The following is a 9,484-nucleotide window of genomic DNA, read 5'->3' on the forward strand; positions in this document are numbered from 1 at the left end:
GAATCTGGTCAGGAAATTACTGATACTGATGAAATGATGGCAATGGAAGTTTGGATCTAGTATAATTTCTCTAGGCAGCAGAAGAAAGTACTTCACATACTAGCTGAGTTTTTAGAAAGTTAATTATAAATGCAATTTTTGGAGCTGGCCATATAAAGGAACCTTCTGAAGAGTCTGCTTGTGATCATTCTTTCTGTTTCATAGGTTTGTTCTTTTATACGTTTCACCTACCTCCCTTCACTCCCATGTTGGGGATCAAACCCAGGGCCTCCTGCATATTGGGCAATCACTTTACCATGAGCTATATGCTAACACCCTGCCCTGTCTATAAGACAGGGTCTCCATATGTAACCCAGGCTGGCCTCCAACTTGAGATTCTCCTCCCTCTGCCCCCTGAGTGCTGGGAATGCAAGCATGTACCATCATGCCAGGCAGCTCCATTTTATTTTATTTTATTTATTTTATTTTTTTTTTGAGGGTCACACAGCATCTTTATTGGGGTTGAGGTCCTGACAACACAGGCATCCAGAGCAAGAGGGGGCACGAGGGAACCAGGAAACATCCCCCACATGGCACACTGAGACTCAGGAGTGAAGGAAGCGGTTGAAAGCGTTGTAGGCAGACTCCAGGTCGAACAGCATCTGACGCACCTGAGAGTCATCCAGCTCGTCAGAGGCCGACATGCCACTCAGAGTTTGCAGCCACTGGCTGACTGTCTGGCGGCCCTCGAAATCTGGGGGCAGATGACTCATGCGATGCATGGTCTCCATCAGTTCCCGTAGGTCAGGCTGAATCTCATCCATGGCGCGGATCTCTAGGCGAAGCTTGTCCATGACTGTGATGAAGAGCGAGACCACGTCAGCAATGCATCGGTTGAGATTGCCCTTGTCGTCCTTGATGGTGATGGGCCGGTCTTCCTTAATCCTTTCCATGGCAAGCGGGCAGTCCAGACGGAACTTTCGGCAGAATTCATCAATGGAGCCGATTTCTGAGCCTTGAACCTGCCGGAAGGCAGCTTTGTACTGGACCAGGAGCCGAGAACAGGCTGCAGTATACTCATTGGGGGTGACGCAGTCCTTGATGTATGCTTTCTCCAGCGCCTGCATTGTCTTCACCACTGCAAACAGCTCTGCCATGTTGTCATACTTTTCCAGCTCCCGAGCATTCTTGTACAACTTTACTTCCTCATACAGTTCCGGCTTGTTCCCAGGGGCTCCCATGCCAGGAGTGGCTGGGATCCCGTGAAACATCCTGCAGGATCTGGTGGCCACAGTACAGGTACCTAGGCGCGCTCAGCTGCTGCTCCATTTTAAAAAAAGCAATGATCATTTGTAATTTTCTTTTTCTTTTTGGCACTGGGATTTGAACTCAGGGTCTACACCTTGAGCAACTCCTCTAGCCCTATTTTGTGAAGGGTTTTTTAAAAGATAGGGTCTTGTGAACTATTTACCTAGACTGGCCTTGAACCCCGATCCTCCTGATCTCTCCTCTTGAATAGCTAGGATTACAGGCATGAGCAACCAGTGCTTGGCTTGTAATTTTCTTACAAATTGAGTAAATTGGTCTTTGCTTTCTGAAGCAGTATGTTTAGTTATTCTTACTTTCTTTGAAAGAAAAACAAGTTTTCACTGTATTTAAATTCTTCTGTTTATTTCTCTTCTTTGTTTTTTCCATCTCGTAATATGACTAAAGGTGAGAATCTAGGAATTGTTTGACTTTAACTTTGTGATCAAGGCAGGTGACCAACTTTATGAGGAGGCCTGGGAGAATAAAGAAAGCCCCAACCACCCTGCCATCCACCTGTGGAAGTGCACACACATCTCACTGCATTGTTGCATCAACCCTAAAATGCCACCACAGGCTAACATTTCCTGTTTCAAAATACAAATGCCTGGAGAATCCTTGCATTAAATGATCTACAACAGCATGACACCTTAACAGGAAATGGTCTGGTTATCTTTTTTCCTGGCAGTGAGAATGATGGGAGTTTTCATGTGTGTGTAGGAAGAGATCTTCTTGGCATCTAGGCAGAACCCCAGGAGGTTGCACTTCAGGGTAAATTTCCAGGCTGCCAAGAAACTGTAAGAATGCCTCGGAAGCATCATGGAGAATCTGCCCAGTGCTGAAGAAAAGGAAAACTGGAAAAAAACGACACTTAGTTTATTTAGTGCAAATGGTTGCCAATCCTTTGAGAAGAAAGAGAGACATGAACACTTCACACCATCTTTCTGGTATTTATTCACCACTCATATGTACCAGGTACTTTGCTTGCTGGTCATACAAAGTAGAACACGACATTCTTGTCCTTAAAGAATTTACATTTTAATGAAGAGATAGGTTAAAAAAAAAAGATGAATTAAAATATATTTTCAAGTCGTGATAAGTACAGTGAAAAACAGATATATATTTGTTTTGGTTTTGGGTTCTTTTTTGTTTTCTGCTCTACAATTTGACTACCCTGAAAGACCTGTGGCAAATACAGGTAAATTGGCAAGGGCTGTTATCTTCACGATCTATAAAATCAATAGCACTTTGACTTAGGTGCTATGCAAGCAAGTTTCCAGGAATAATCCTACAATACTCTCAGGACTCTTTGAAGTTCTTAAGGCTCCACATTGAAAAATCTGAGGGGCTCCTCAGAGTCTTTTCTAATGATTAAATCCATGAGGTTGACCACTGCCCATGTGGTTTGACTTTTAAGACCCACTCTCCTATTTGCAACACAATGCCCACCCTCCTGCTACAGTTCCAGAAATTCCAGTGTTGAGAATTCCAATGGCTGGCCTATGGAAAAGAAATAAGAGGAAGGTGGTTGATCATGGAACAGCAAGGGAGAAGAAGAAAGAGGAATAAGGAATATGCCCGGAATGCTGAAAAAAGTTAACAAGAAAACAGGATGAAGATGCTCCACACAGGAGAGTGAACGCATGCCATGCTTATGATCGTAACTCAGGTTACGGAGGGAGAGTGGGGAACAGAAGTCCTCCTAAACATAAGGAGTCACGTGGGGAGCCTTTGCATGACGCTGCAAAGCCAGTCCTTGAAGCGCTGTTGCTCAGTGTAAAAGAAGACTGTAAATATGTACACTGATAAGCTGCATGCACAGTCCTGAACATTTTTAAAGCAAAGGGTGTGACTGCTAAAGCCATACTTTTATATTACAAGAATAATGGCACTATTTTAATAAGATACTGAAGGACAGTGTAAAATACGTTTATGGTTTGTTCACACATGGTTGCTGGTGAGAGAGGCAATAAGAGGAGAATTAAATAGCGTAACCAGGTAAAACTACTGTATTCTCCAGTCTTTCAGTAGCACGCATTTTGATGTCCGCCAGCATCCCTTTGGGGAAACATGCCCCTTCTCCCCACGTTCCTGGCCATGTGATTTGGCCCAGGGATAAGTATGTGGTCTAGGATTAGTCGTATATTATCTCCCTAGGCACAGTTCATGGAAGAGTATGGGGTACGTGTTAGACTGGCAGGTTCTAGTCTCTAAAACCTCTCGTGGTCTGGAACAGCTAGGATCCATCTTGCTCCCACATGGAGGGATCAATTGAAGATGCAGCCAGACAGAGGCAAACAATACTAGAAAAGATAGGAGCTAGGGAGAAAAAGGGTGTCCAAACAGACACTTTGTCCATTCTAAGAGATCTTTGGATAAAGCTGGGTAGAGGACGGTCTACCAGTTTCGTAAAACAGGCCAAATGGAGCTATGACTCACCATAGACCCAGTTTTCCTTGTCAGGAAGGGCCAAGATCTCCCAAGAAATTTATAGTGGTAGGGGAGCAATGATAGCAAATAACCAAGCTGAGACTTAACTTGAAGTTATTTGTCTTTGGGTATCTTTAAGATTGGTATATACTTGCCCATCACCCTGAAGCCTTCCTATGCCCTCTGATGTTAGCCTGAGTTACCTGATTCACCTGGGGAAAAAAATGTAAAGAAATAAGAAGCTTAAGATGGTGTCTAAATCCAATGTGGTTTTCTTGTCTTTCTCAGGCATCAGACTTCTGATGTTTGAAGGCAGGGCCTGTATGACCTGCATCTTCAGACCTAGCACAGCTCTAGAACTTAGCTTTTCAACAAAGCATCGACTCTGATGTGGCAGATAGAGTCAGAGACCCTGAAATATTCAGCCTGAGAAATTCATTGCTTTGGATTAAAGTACTGCCTCGCTAAGCATTCTCTTAAAAAATGCAAATACCCAGAGGACACATAACAAATTTAGCTGTCAACCAACAATTCTTATTTTTGGCAGTTACCAGAACAAGGGGAACTATAAAAATTGGATTTTAGAGAACGTTCTCAGTATGATAGAAAGGCACAGATTTGTGTAAGCAATTTGGAAAACAGTTTGGCATTATCTCCTAAAGCTGAACACTTATTTACATATGACCCAACAATTCTACTCCTAGGAGGGACTCAAGGGAAAGTCTTATAAGTGTAAAACCAGAGACATGAAAAAGGATGTCCACAGCTGCACAGTGCATGAGGCAAAAACCTGGAATCAACAGAAATGCTCATCAACAGGAGAGTGAATGGGTAAATTGCCATATATTTACACAACTGACTGTTACATGGCAATAAAAATAAATTAACTATGCCAATTTACAACAATGTAGAAAGTCCTGACAATAAAACACTAAGTGAAAAAATTCTAAATTTATATAATCTGATATATTTTATAGTTAAATACAATTAATATAAAAGTGTATTTTATGGAAATGCATATGGGCACAACAAAATTATGTATTTTTAAAAGTAAAGGAATTCTGGATGAGGATTACTTTGGGTGGGGGAATAGGATATGGGGACCATATAGTTAGATGAAGATTATGACAAGGTTCTAGTTCTTGTTTGGGCACTTATCACATTGTTAAAAATAATGAAATAACCTGAGTAAGACTAAATAGAAAGTCTGGGTGGGTTCCTGAGGAAACTGAGTTTGGTGCATATTGGGACCAGGCAACCTCAAGGCAATGACAATGAGGAAGAAGTGAGATGAGGCAGGGAAGGAAGGCAAGCAGTGTTCCGAGGCACTCAACATTGCTTCACAAAAAGCTCTGAAGAGACAGGACTGGTGAGTGGTCTTGAGATTTGCATGAGTGTCTTCGGGTAGGACAGGACTGCCTTAGAGCAGTCCTTGGGTGGAAGGAGGGAGAGGAACAGGTCTCTGATGGGGAGAAACCACTTCTGTGCTACTTGTCTGGTCCTTTTTGGTGGCAGTTGGAGAACCAGGTTTCACGTTCTATGGTTCAGCTAAGTCTGGAAGTGGTGGGAGATGCCAGAACCTCAGGTCATGTGGCTTATCAGCCTAGCTACCCAACAACAGCAAGGGGAAGATCCTGGCCTCCTGGGCAAGACTCTGGCTGGCTCCAAGGCAGCTGTTGGTGCTGTGGAGCCAACTGAGCCAGAGTTATCAGATGAGCATCAAGGCCAGGATGGCAATGAGGGATGATGGTTACCTAGGCTGGGGAGGGGTAGGGAATGGGGTGTGGAGACCATATTGTTATGAGCAGGAGCTGGGGAGTCAGACTCAGGCTTGAATTCCTGTGTGAACGTGGATGAATTCCTTAGCCTCGTGTAGAATATGGAAATAGTGATAACTACCTTGAAGGGTTGGCTGGAGGATTAAAAAGAATTATATATAATGCAGCCAGCAGAATCTTTGGCACCTAACAAGTGCTCAAAAAATGTTACCCTCTTTCCTTGAGACATAGATGAGACACTATCAGGGAGTGGGGGGTGAGCAGGCCTGGCTTCATTCTCCTATTTTCATCCCAGCCTACTCCTTTCCTAACCCTGACCAGCCCAAGGGCAATGGACCTGTCTTACAGGGTGGAGAGAAACACATATTTTCTCTTTTCCTAACATCAAGTTCTCCTCTGTATTCTTGGTTTGAAAAGCTATCAGGTTTAAAGAGGAATCCCAATAAAGCTAGGTGCTCCAAGCACACAAATAATTTACCACCTCCTTGAAAGAATATTCTTCAAATATTTGCCAACTATTCTGGATGGGGGCAGACCTGGCACAGCAGGACAAAGGCACTTTTCTCAGTACGTCAGGAGTTGGGTATGGAGACCTGACGCCACTGATGGCAGCTTTCCAATTTATTTCAGAAATGCGTTTGCTCTCTTATGACTTGCTATCCTGGCCACCAGTTCACCTGGTTACTCTCTTACGAGTTTATAGTCCCACAAAGGGTGATTAGGTCAGTAACACATCTTGCTAGCTTGTAGACTTTGCTTTAAATTGAGGATTGCTTTTTTTTTTTTTTTGGTCAGTTTCCTAACTTGTATTCTACATTTTCATGCCTGTGTATACTTACCAGAGACTAAATAAATCATACTGCTGTTTTGCTGACGAAGTGTGGTAACATGTAAATGAAGATTTTAATTTTATGGATTTAGATAAGTAACTTGTTTTTCTAATTTGTTTTTACTTGATTTTCTAATTTGAGGACAAAATGCAGTTAGATGGGGGTAGGAGGTAAGTTCTCAAAAGGGGCTCTCCTTATCACTAACGCATATTTCAACCATGCTCCAGCTTCAGAGCCATTTGAAGGAGAGAGAACATTCCTAATGCTAGTCTATCTTTAAGCTAATTTCATGAGTTCACATAGAAAATTCTGGAGGAGTGGCACTCCTTATACTCTTCACAATTTTTTGTCCTCTCCCTCCTGGTTCACTATCCTATGGATACAGTTAGCCTTGATTCCTACAAGTGGGCAGAGATAAAGGGAGTAGGAAGTGATTTAAAGGTTTTGCACCACTTTGCAAAGCACTACTCTAAAAATTATCTTCTGCCTGTTCTAATACCTATTGAGCAAACCCTGGAATTCTACTACCAGAACTTTTTTCCTTTGGCTACATTTTGTTTTTAAGAGGACTAGCATTTTAAGCTGTTTAAGTCATCTGTGTCTTATTGTGAATGTCTGTTAGCGTGCATCAATAGGTTCTAAGGTCAACAGAGAAATAGTTGGGACCCAAAGAGAACTTCTACTTTGGCAGGAGTTATCCTGGGCTTGCTTACAAGTGGTTAGTAACATTTTGATCATGAATCCTACCCTGACCCCTTGCAGGAGTTGCCACTCCTTGCCTTTAACTTTCAAATCAGCAATCTTTGTAGTAGCAATGGAAAATACAATGTAGGTGAGCAAAGTCAGCAGAAATCAGAGACCTCCATAAAAACAAAACCAAACCCAGAAAAAGTATCACCCCAAATGAAATATTTTAAAAAGTCACCATTAAAAAATCTTAAGAGCCAAGAACCAGGGGAAGAAATATATATCACAATATTTTTTACCTTCTGTTTCTCTTTCTCTCTCTCTCTCTCTCTCAAATTTCCCCTATGATATTAGTCTGTCTTTTGTGAAAGTCATCTTTTATAAAAGTCAATAACTTTAACTAATTTTAGGATGTCTCCTGAGGCAATGTGAGATTACATGATAGGTAAATAGTAGGCAGTTGGTGAATCAAACCAAGGGACCCCTTTGTGGGGGTGGATCCCTTTTAGTAGGATTCCTTACTCCCTCTAGGGGTCATCCAAAAGCCTGGCTATTGTTCAGCTGCAAATTAAAGGCCTGAGAGTTGAACCTTGTTTTATTTCACTCCTGATTTTAGATAATCCATTTATTCCTTTTCAATTTGTCAGGACCCACCTTAGAAAAATTTTGAGAATTGGGCACAAGCAATAATTACTAATATTGTATAGTTCTTTCTAGTTTGCAAAGCATCTTTACATGCATGATTGCACTTAGTCTTTCCAATAACTCATAGAGCAGGCATTCTTCTTATTGTCACAATTTTTCAGCTTGTGGAAACCGAAGTTTTTATAGGTGATGAACTTGCCCAAATGCACAGGGAAGGAAATGGCTCTTAGCTTGGGTGTCTGGCCCCGCGTCCTATTGCTATGCACTTCCAGTGATTCTTGGGAGATGCCAATTTGTCCACCAAGCTCCTCTCGCTCTCAATGGTGGTCCAGTGGTCAATATTTTGAGGTGTTCACATGATGCCAGGTATATCCCACTTAATCCTTACACCAATCTTATGGTATAGACTTTATAACAAACTCATCTTATAGTTGACTAAACTGAGGCTGAGACACATTGCACAGGTAAGTGATGGAGTCAGAATTCAAATCCAGGCCTGTTTGGTTCCTATGTTCACTCAATTCTACAACTTTGCTGTGCACATCAGTGTCTCTTGCAAAATTTTCAGCTTCTTCCAAATGTTGGATTCACCACAGCAGAAGCACACAGAGTGCTTTCAAAGGCTAAGAACAGAATTCTAGGATGCAGGGAAGACACAAGATGAATGGGTCCTCCAGGACTCATAAGAGTGGGGACACAGTTGACCTGCAGACGCAGGCTGAGAAAGAAAAATAAACAGTAATGATTGACTCAGGATCGTCTGCCCCCAAACTTGGCACGTTGGCATAGTGAAGAGTTGAAACTGAAGGAATCTGAGAAAACTGCAGAAGCAGGAAGGTGTCTTTCACTTTTCCCCAGAGGCAAATCATAAAACCTGGGAGGAAGTCTCTGAACTTCTCCTGAAGCAGGCCATAAAATAATGCTCATGCAAGAGATGCTCTTCCTAGTCCCAAAGAAAGAAGCATCCTTATCTTTGAATACACAGGGTTCCAGAGAAGAATCTGAACAAACGGGCTGCTAACTCTCCCCCAGCTTCTTACCATTAGATCACGCCAGCTTTATCATCTTTCTCCATAACCACTCATTCCTCACAATCTTACTACAAGAAACAGGCTTAACTGCTTCGAGGGTCTTCATTTCCTCCTGAAGATTCTCATGTCCCATAAAACTTAAATAAATTTAGGTGCTTTTCTTTTGTTAGTCTGTCTTTTGTTATAGGGTAGGGCATTAAGATGAACTTGGACCAATGAGGACAGCTAGTCTTATTCTCCACAATAATAAATGCATTAGTTAGAAGAGACATGGAGTCTAGTGAGAGGAGAAGGAGAAAAAATTTTAAAAATGGGACTAGTGAACATACAGTGAGGCATCAGGGACTTACTACAGATCCTCTGCCCTGGTTTGTTCACATTTTATAACAGGATGGCGGTACCCAGGTGCCTGTTGGAGTTTGAGTCTTAAATGTCCTCTGATGGTCATGTGTTGGACATTTGGTCCCCAGAGTGGTGCTAGGAAAATGGTGTTGCATAGTGGGAGGACTTCAGGTCATTGGTGGTGGTGGTGGTGGTGGGGTCTCCTCAAAGGGAATTATGGAACGCTAGCCCCTTCCTCTGCCTCTGTTTTTGCTCCCTGGCCATGAGTTGATTGGTTTTGCTTTGTCCCCCATCCCAATGATGTGGGACCAAGCAGTTGTGGGCAGAAAGCCCTGTAATGGTGAGCCAAAGTAGCATTTTCCCCCGTATAAGTCAACTATAAAGATATTTGTTATAGTGCTAGAAAGCTGACTAACATGTTTTCCCTACTAATAGTGAGTCCCTTGAGACCTGCTGC

The 9,484-nt window shown here is 42.4% G+C and overlaps 1 pseudogene; it reads right to left on the bottom strand.

Annotated features, from left to right (window-relative positions):
- Nucleotides 1–470: 470 nt before the first annotated feature.
- Nucleotides 471–1,295, bottom strand: LOC109688338 (vacuolar protein sorting-associated protein 28 homolog pseudogene; annotated as a pseudogene).
- Nucleotides 1,296–9,484: the final 8,189 nt, after the last annotated feature.

This window comes from Castor canadensis, chromosome 2 (genome assembly GCF_047511655.1).
Source record: "Castor canadensis chromosome 2, mCasCan1.hap1v2, whole genome shotgun sequence".
Lineage (NCBI taxonomy): Eukaryota > Metazoa > Chordata > Mammalia > Rodentia > Castoridae > Castor > Castor canadensis.